Here is an 8,963-nt window from a genome sequence, read left to right as displayed (position 1 = left end):
GGGAACACGACTTGTAGCTCCTGTAAAACACTGAGTGTTTATGGCCTCTCCAAACAAGGAAAACTTGCCTTCACGTATGCACAAGCGCGTTGCACCTGTGTCAACTAGGAAGGAATATTCTTTAGCCCCGATAACAACATCCACCCTAGGTTCCCTGTGAGGGTCTGGTGTCAGTGATAGGATAGAATACATCAGGGTTCCCAGTGAGCTGTCCTAGTCCATATACAATTTTGGCCCACTGTGTACTGGTGGATTTCCCCCATTCCGATTGTTACTTCCCATTCCAGGGTTCGTGGTCTGCCCTGTGCTCATTGTCTGCGAAAGTTGCAACGGTGCCTGTTGGGATTGTCCTTGTGGAAAATTCCCCATGTTCTGAGGTTGCACGCCTTGTTGTGCTCCTGGCGCTTGGTGTTGCGCCGTGTGATTCTGTGCAATACCCTGCTGTAAAACTGCAGGTGTATTTGCCATGCCTGCTCCTGTTCCTTGGCCGTTCTGCATCATACCTTGGTTTCTGCATGTGCGAACTAAGTGCCCCGTCATTCCACACAAGCAACATACTGGCGGCGGTCAGATCATTTGCCCATTTGACATATCTTGATTACCATTTTGCATATTTTGAAAACCTCCCTGATTACTCTGCCATCCTCCTCCCCTAAATCCTCTTCCCATGGGGTAAAACCCTGTTTTGCTCTGATTATTCTGCTGTGGATTAGTCACTTGTTGCATGCTTGATTCAGCTGTGCTAGTTATCATGGCTCCCTCAAGGGCATATTTTGACAATTTCTTCTGCACCAATTTCGCTTCCTCGCCCTTACGTGCAGCTTCCTTTTTGCGATTCCTTTCTTGCAGCAATCTGCAATAATCTTGGCCTCAATTCCCACCAATTTCTTGAGCTGTTTCTGTACCGGCTCTGGCAGCCCTTGGCACAATATATGGTAGAACACAGGTATAGATTTCATCCAAGATTCATGAGTCTCGAGTACCCATGCGTCTTGAAAATTCTGTATGTAAATGAATGGATCCTCTGACTCCTTCATTTTTCGTGTCATTATAGCTCCCATATCAGAAGTGTCTGGATACAACACTCGTAGCGCTTTGCATACTGTGGCTCTACAATTGATAAATGGAGTTCAGTTATGCACAGTATTAATTGTGGTTACACCAGGGTAGCCTGCTCGTGCCCACACATCGTCCGGTCTCTCACCAAGTATGGCGATTAAGAGACCCTTAATGTCCCCTATAGCTAATATGTTTCCTCCTGTCATTTTTTCTAACTCGTGTATCCACTTTCCGGCTGTCTGCCTGGCAATGTCCTGAGCCTGTCTACATAGGGTGGTGAAGACACCCCCCTCTGACCATGAGATACTTCTTCATGTCGGTCTGACTACGTGGCTGATTCTGATGCCCTTCATACAGATTCACTAGTGTCTAACCATCTTATTCCTTTTTCCCTTGGGAGTCGTCTTTCGCTGCGTCTCTCTGCCTCATTTTCCTCGCATTCCTCCCTTTCTAAGTCGGACATTGTCTGTCCCCAATTCGTGCAGCTTCTTGTATCTTCATTGTTTCTACTCATTTCTAATCTATCCAGGGATAGTTCTCTATTCCCACTGCTTCGGCTGACATCCTCAGTGTTGTAGAGCTGAGTGCTCTCCAGGCGCTCGTCTTCCTCCTCCCCTTGGGGTGTTTGTTCTAACCCCATTTCATCATATATTCTATCGATCGTTTCTCCGATGCTTCTGGTGTCGAAGTCATCTTCCATATTTGCCCTAGACGTGCTTGGTACTGAATCGTACGCAAGAAAGAATTCTTCGATGTCTTCCCAATCTACTACTGGATCTGGTGTTTTAACCTCTCTCCCCAGATATTCAAGATCACGTGGTCTCTGTCTTCGCTTACATTCTACATCACCATCAAATTCCTTGCGTTTCCTAGCCTCTTCTCTGACTCTTCTTCCTTTTTCTTTTCATGTCTACGTTCATCTGCCCTTTGAATTTCCTCATCTCTTCGTCTCTTTATTCTTTTCTCACGTATCCTTTGCTCTTCCTCTAACCTCTGCTGCTTCTGTCTGTCTTGATCATTGGCTGCTCTTGGGTTGCAATCGAGCTGTTTTTCTTGCTCTTCGCGATATAGCTGTTCTCGTCTTTGTCTATTTTTCTTTCTTATTCTTTTGTATCTTAACTCCTTCTCTTTTCCCTTTCTCTGTACCTCATCTAACCTCGCCATTCGTTTCACGCCATCAATGCCTTTGCTCTCAAGTTTCAATAAAATAGTTGTCCTCCCGTCCATTCGTTTTTTTCAAATGCTATCTCATCAGTCCTATCTTCGTTTCCCTTCCATCTCTTCCCTTCTCTCTCTTTGTCGAGAGATGCGCTTGTCTGTGCTTGATCCCTTCTTTCGGCATCGCGTCTCCCCTTGTCCCTTGAGACCGTGGATGCAATATCCTTATCCTTATCTTTCCCTTGATTTTCGTCACTACTTTGCGTAGGTGACTCGTATGCCGGGTTGCTGTACCCCGTGGCTGCTTTAAGCTCTCTCAGCGGGTATAATCCCTCGTCCTTACTTTCTTCACCCTTTGTTTCGGATGGGGCGGGTGGCGCGGTAGGCGTCTCATCCCCCTCTGGGCATACATTATGTATCCAATCTATCGGCGGCTCCTCTTCCTTTCCCTGTTCATACATTTTCCAAAGTTCTAGAATAGCAAGGCGTTTGGCCAACTTTTTGCCCATATATGTAGCATGCAAATATGTCGTCATGTGTTGCAAGACGGCTTTAGATAAGGACCCACCCTGTGGCCATGGCATAAACATTTTGTGAGCGGTTACCTTAACCCACTCTGTACTGTATTTCTTGTGTGTTTCGTCAACTGTTTGTATAAGTGTGTCAATGGAGTTATGTCCTCCATGCCCAAAATCTGTTCCCTTTCCTCTTATATAAAACTTGTTAACATTTTCATGTGGCTTAAACAGTTCCAACAATATGAGCTAGCACCAAACACAGCAAGCTCGAATCCCGATTTTTCACAAAATGTTATACCTTCTATTTTACTCAAAAAACATCAATTCGTATGCAATATTACCTCAGCTATTCAATCGCATAAAATTTAAATCAGTTTTCTCCAAGAAAATGTTTTGATATATGACGTCACAACACAAAACATGTAAGACAGATGCTTGACAGACTAGACAAACACCAGCTGGTCACAGATATCTCTGCCTCTAATCATTACCCCTTCATGGAGTCTAAACGTACCCTTTTCACAACGTCTTTAACCGTCGTGATAGTCTAATTGTTCCCCCTTTAGCCGGGACTCTGGGTACACGTTTCTTATAGCCGCTTGTATTAAAAGTGTAGGAATAAGGCGAATCCTCTCACTTCTCCGGTGTCTTCCGCGGTACCCTCTCTCTTCTCGGGTGTCCTCCCCGGTAACCTCTATGTACTTAATTATTCTCAAGTCATTATCCCCTTATATATATATACATTCTTCACTACTTCTAACTATATTTTGTTTTCCCACTTCCCTCCGTTACCTTTTCCCTTTACTTGTTCTAAGGCATGCACTTTTGCCAAAACATTCAATCTTTTTCACTCACCGTTCCAATGGTTCCTCTCTGAACCCTCGGGATCACCACCTTCGTTACCGCCTTCTTCGGCTTTTCACAAGCTGAGCGGTCTGTAGGAATGGGAAGGGATGTGTGGGGAACACGGGTCCCTTCAGACCCTGGTCTGCAGTTTTTCTTACACTACCACTGTCTACGGGGAGCTTCAAGGTCAGCTCAGCCAAATGGCGAAGGACTTGTGATATTGCCGAAGACCTAGAGTTACTTTATGTCGACGGTCAATGGGTGTCTTACTCTAATCAATAATCGATAATCGATAAACCATCAATCTCTGCTACCAAGTGTACTCCGGAGACCCCCGGCTGGCCCATAGAGCCGAGGTTTGCTCCGAAAGTACTTTAAGACGAGATAGCTGCACCCTTGAGATGGATGGGGTGCAGATTTATTACTCCAACACCAATCAATAAGGACAACTCAATGGTGTGGGAAAGGGAGTCTGTTTAATGACAAGTACAAAAAACGGGGAGTCATGGAAATCAGCAGTGATGCGGTCGTCCTTCTCGCTTCAACTCTAATGAACTTCATAAAAATCATAGCCTTTATACTGAAAACTCGTCATAATTGACATACAACACTCAAACGTTAATATGCAATTCTATTGGTTAGGAAAAGGTAACTTTAATATAGGTTCTATATCTGTATATGTTAACGGAGTGAGGGGATTGGGTAAACACTGTCAGGTGGGTGTCTAAGCCCTTCCTTCAACGATGACTACTGTAGACGTCACTAAAAGTACGACGTCCCATTGGTTCTACTAACTATAGGATCCTAGATTATTTGGTCCATTGTGATTGGGTTGGCAACAACCCCCATGCATACATTTCCACTTTGCTTAGGAGCACGCAGAATGGTCAGCCAGGTGTAGGGTGCCCCCTAGTTACCCGGCCTTCCTCCAATTAAGGTTACAATCAATCATCACTTCAGCAACTAGATGTCAATTATTTTACTGTGGTTGGCCTTAAAACTGCATCTTCTGTCTGGAAAAGTTCTGATAGCTCTTCCTGGGCAGATGCCAAGCGGAGGTGTGAGCCCGTGATTCTCCTTGCTCGGCTGGTCACATGTTTCCCACACCGTGAATTTGTCTGTTTTCTCTTAATTTGTGCATTCGATTCTTATTCGACTTGCCACCTGCCTACGCCTCCTTATCGCGACCTTTCAGAGACAGGATATTCTGTTCTTAAGTTTCAATTATATGTAGCTACTGTTCATTCCTTCTATTGATATGACCTTGGCTCTCCTGGCACGAGTTGCATCTGCCGAGTTACGATTCAGCCACTTCTTCTCATTTTCCTAGAAAATGAATCTCTGCTCATGCAGCCTTTAGTAACCTGGGTTGATTCTGCTTTTTCGTGCAAAGTGGAATCTCACTTATAATACTGTGCTTCGTTTTGAGGTAGATTATGTATAATGGCGCTTGCCGCACTATTCTTCTACCTAGTATAGCAAGCCCTACTGTTTTCTTAGCCTTCTTGCAGTTCCAAGCATATGTACAGGTGTTAGCTGGTTGAATATCTTCATCCAGTTTACAGCATAAGCTTCTTGGTATTTCAACATTGTTCTCTCTTTTAGGTTCACAATATCCTTATTCATGGAGTTTCATCTCTTTGTGTCATTCTCGGGTCGTTATTTCTTCTATCTGTACATCTGTCCGGGTTCCCGTGACCTCACCATTCGTCTTCCATTAAGACCATTTTGGTTTCTTCCTGGACTGATCTTAGGCGATCTTCATTTCGTTTCATTTGCTGGTAGGGTTTTCTTAATGGATACCTTACTGTCCATGGTTGTCTGGGTATCGGTACTTCAATAGGTGTTCTTCTTCTGATAGGTACTGGACAGAGCCCTACTGCGGCTCTCTGCTGATTTATTTGCTCATCATACGTCACATATCTTGGTGTGAACCTTCCTGGTACTTCAAAATGGGCGCCTGGAGTGCAGGCTTTAATCGGGACACCCCTCTAAACTTGAAAACATTCGGGTCAGGACGAGGGGAGCGATGCCAGGAATGAAGCAATTTAAAGCTGTGTTCCATAGCAGAGGTATATAAAGACCCTGTAAAGATAGACTTAAAGACCTCCCTCCATGTTGGCTCCTCCAGGGGAATACCCAGCCTTTCCTCCCATACTCTTTTGAATGACTGTCTGGCCTCTAGGTTAGCTGAATTAAGAGCATTATATATTTTGGAGAGGGAGCCCTTCCTGGAACTGGATTCCACCAAAATTCTCTCGAAAGGGGTAAGGGGGGAATCAGATCAGCAAGCCACTTGGGGTTGGTAAGTAGCCCTTTCAGCCGAATGATATTCAAAAACTGTGGAGTGGGGGGCTTATCCCCTATAGCCTCAGTAAGTTACTCATATTCAATGAAAGCACCATCGCGGAAGAGTTGTGCTGCCCTCTCCTACCCTACATCCGACCACCCTTGAAAATCACGAAAACCTCTGGAACCAAGGTCAAAAGGGGAACCCCATAATGATGATAAGGGGGATGGCCAGGAAGAGAGGCGTTTGTTTTCCTTGTTTGGCATCCAGGACTCCCATAAGACCGTAAGGGTCGGATGGGTCTTAAGACCCACCGGAAGGAGTTTGGGAGTGGCCCACAAGAGATCTCTGATTTATTTTGGATGGAAGTGGCTGTCTTCTAGGAAGGTCCAATAGGTTCCCAGTTGATCCCTCATGTGTTCCAACATCACCCGTAACTGGGCGGCCTTATAATATAACCTGAAATCGGGGAGCCCGAAACCTCCCTGGGTCCTAGGAAGGGTCAAAGTGGAAAATGTAATTCTGCCATTCCAGATAAAGCAGAGGAGCCAGGATTGAATCACATCAAAGAAGGACTCTGGGACGGGGTGGGAAGGGTTGCGAAAAGATAAAGGAACCGGGGAAGGACATTCTTTTTGACTGTGGTCATGCACCCAAACCAAGACAAGGTGAGGGGGGCCAGTATGTAAGGTCATTACTTATTTTTGCCAAGAGCGGCGGGAAGTTAAGGTCAAATACATGGCCCAGGTCCCTGGGAATGAAAGTACCGAAGCAGGGAATGGCTTCCTGTTCAACTCTGATTCCCTGCACTTCGGTTATCCCCCTGACTTCGCAGTCGCCGACACCCATCGGTATTATACAGGACTTGTGCACATTAATTTTGAGCCCCAAAAATGATCCAAAGAAGCCAATGAGGTCGAGCAACCGGGGCAGCGATTCCGGGAGATCGGCCAGGTAAGCTAATATGTCGTCCGCGAACAGTGAATGTTTAAAAACGCATTCCCCACACTGTACCCCCGTGATCCCACTGTCCGCATGGTTCGCGATAGCGAGAGGCTCTATCGCCAGCGCATATAAGAGGGGTGACAGAGGACACCCCTGGCGGGTACCCCTAGAGAGATGAAAGGATGCATGTGCAACCATTAACCAGGACCCTAGCCATGGGACCGTTATATAAAACTGAGACCCAACCACAGAACCTCTCGCCTAGTCCCATTTTATGAAGCACCTTCCCAATGTAAGGCCATTCGACGCGGTCAAAGGCCTTTTCTGAGTCCAGCGAAAGGAGATAGCACTCTAGGTGCTGCCTCCTGGCTTCATGTATAAGGTCCAGCATTTTCCTCACGTTGTTTGAGCCCTGCCGACCGGGGATGAAGCCAACTTGGTCACCGTGGACAAGGGACGGAAGAAGCTTTGCCAGCCTATAGGCCAGGATTTTAACGTCCGTGTTGAGGAAGGAGATGGGGCGGTACGACTGACATTGGGAAGGGTCTTTCACCTCTTTAGGAAAAACCACAATAAGAGTGGACATCATGGACCGCGGGAGGGCCCCCGTGTCCAGTGTGGCATTGAACATTCTGGCCATGAATGGGGCCAGTGTGGAGCGGAAAGTTTTATAGAACCGAACCGTGAAGCCATCATATCCAGGGGCTGTCCCACTCTTTAATGAGGAGATTGTCTCCACTACTTCCTGCGCGGTGATAGGGAGCTCCAGGGGCCGGCCTTGTCAGGGGACAGACGGGGAACCGGCGGGGAGTTTAAGAACCTGTCAACTATTGAACTGTCCCCAGAATATTCCGAAGAGTATAACCCTTCATTAAACAGCCTGAATTGGCCTGCGATAGAGTCATCACTGAGAATAATCTCCCCTCCCGGTGAGCGAAGCGACTTCACACTTTTGTTGATTTGGCGTTCCCTAAGCCTCCAGGCTTGTATCCTGTCTGCTTTCTCTCCTTTCTCCATGTATTTCTACTTTAAGAAGGCTAGCTTCCTTTCTGTCTGGCCCACGAGGAGGACAGCGAGCTTCGATTTCAGCTTCTGTAGTTCCTCCCATCTACCCGGGAACATTTGTGACCTCAATTCAACCCAGGCTGAATAGCAGCTATTTTCTCCCTCAGCTTCTTTCCTCGCGGCCCCTTTCCCTCTTTCTCCTTGAGCCCATCTCCATGAGAGTACCTCTGATGGTAGCTTTGAAGGCTTTCCAGATCCCCATGACGCCCATTTCTCCATTGTCGTTAATGGCAAAATGGTCCTTGATGGTGGCCAGAAGCGTTTGCCTCAACTCGCAATCCTGCAGCAAGAGGTCGTTACACTGCCAAGGGGATGCCAGGGGGGAAGGAGGGATGCCCAATCTGACCTTAACCAAATCGTGGTCAGACCATGGAACCACTTCCACCCCAGAGTCCCGGACCAGCTCCCGTAGGGAAGAGTCTAACAGGATGTAGTCAATTCTGGAGAGCATCATGTGAGACTTTGAAAAGCAGGTGAAGCATGGATCACAGTCTAGTTTTGGAATATGCAAATCCAGTAAGCCCAGTTCCCCATTAACCCTCTAGAATGTGGCGGCCAGCTTTCTCTGGAGGGGCAAGTCTGAAGTCGGTTTGAGAGATTTCCTATCCTTCTCGGGACATAAGACCATATTAAAATCCCCTCCCACCAATAAGTTCCCCTCTGCGAAAGCTATGATCTTCTCCTTCATCTCCTCCCGGAAGAGATCTTGTGCCTCGTTTGGAGCATATACACTCAGTAGGTTGAATAGTTTGCCTCTCACTTCTCCCTTGACCATAACATACCGGCCGTCTGGATCTGTTTTATGCGTGCAGGGCGTGAAGTGGGCATTGGGCGAAACCAGGAGGGCGACCCCTCTTTTCTCTGATGCATAGGGGGAGGCAAACACATGCTGAATGGCTCTAGCCTTAAGCACAGGCACTTTCCCCTTTACCCAGTGTGTTTCTTGCAAAAATAAAAAATGAAGTCGGAGCCTGGAGAATTCCCTCACCATCAGTGACCTTTTAGTAGGTGTATTGAGGCCCCGCACATTCAGCGACCCCACTGTCAGCGTAAAAAGTGTATAAACCCTTGAAAAGGGTCAA

The sequence above is a fragment of the Ambystoma mexicanum genome, chromosome 13 (assembly GCF_040938575.1).
Source record: "Ambystoma mexicanum isolate Mex_15411 chromosome 13, UKY_AmexF1_1, whole genome shotgun sequence".
Lineage (NCBI taxonomy): Eukaryota > Metazoa > Chordata > Amphibia > Caudata > Ambystomatidae > Ambystoma > Ambystoma mexicanum.
Note: the sequence above shows the minus strand (reverse complement) of the source record.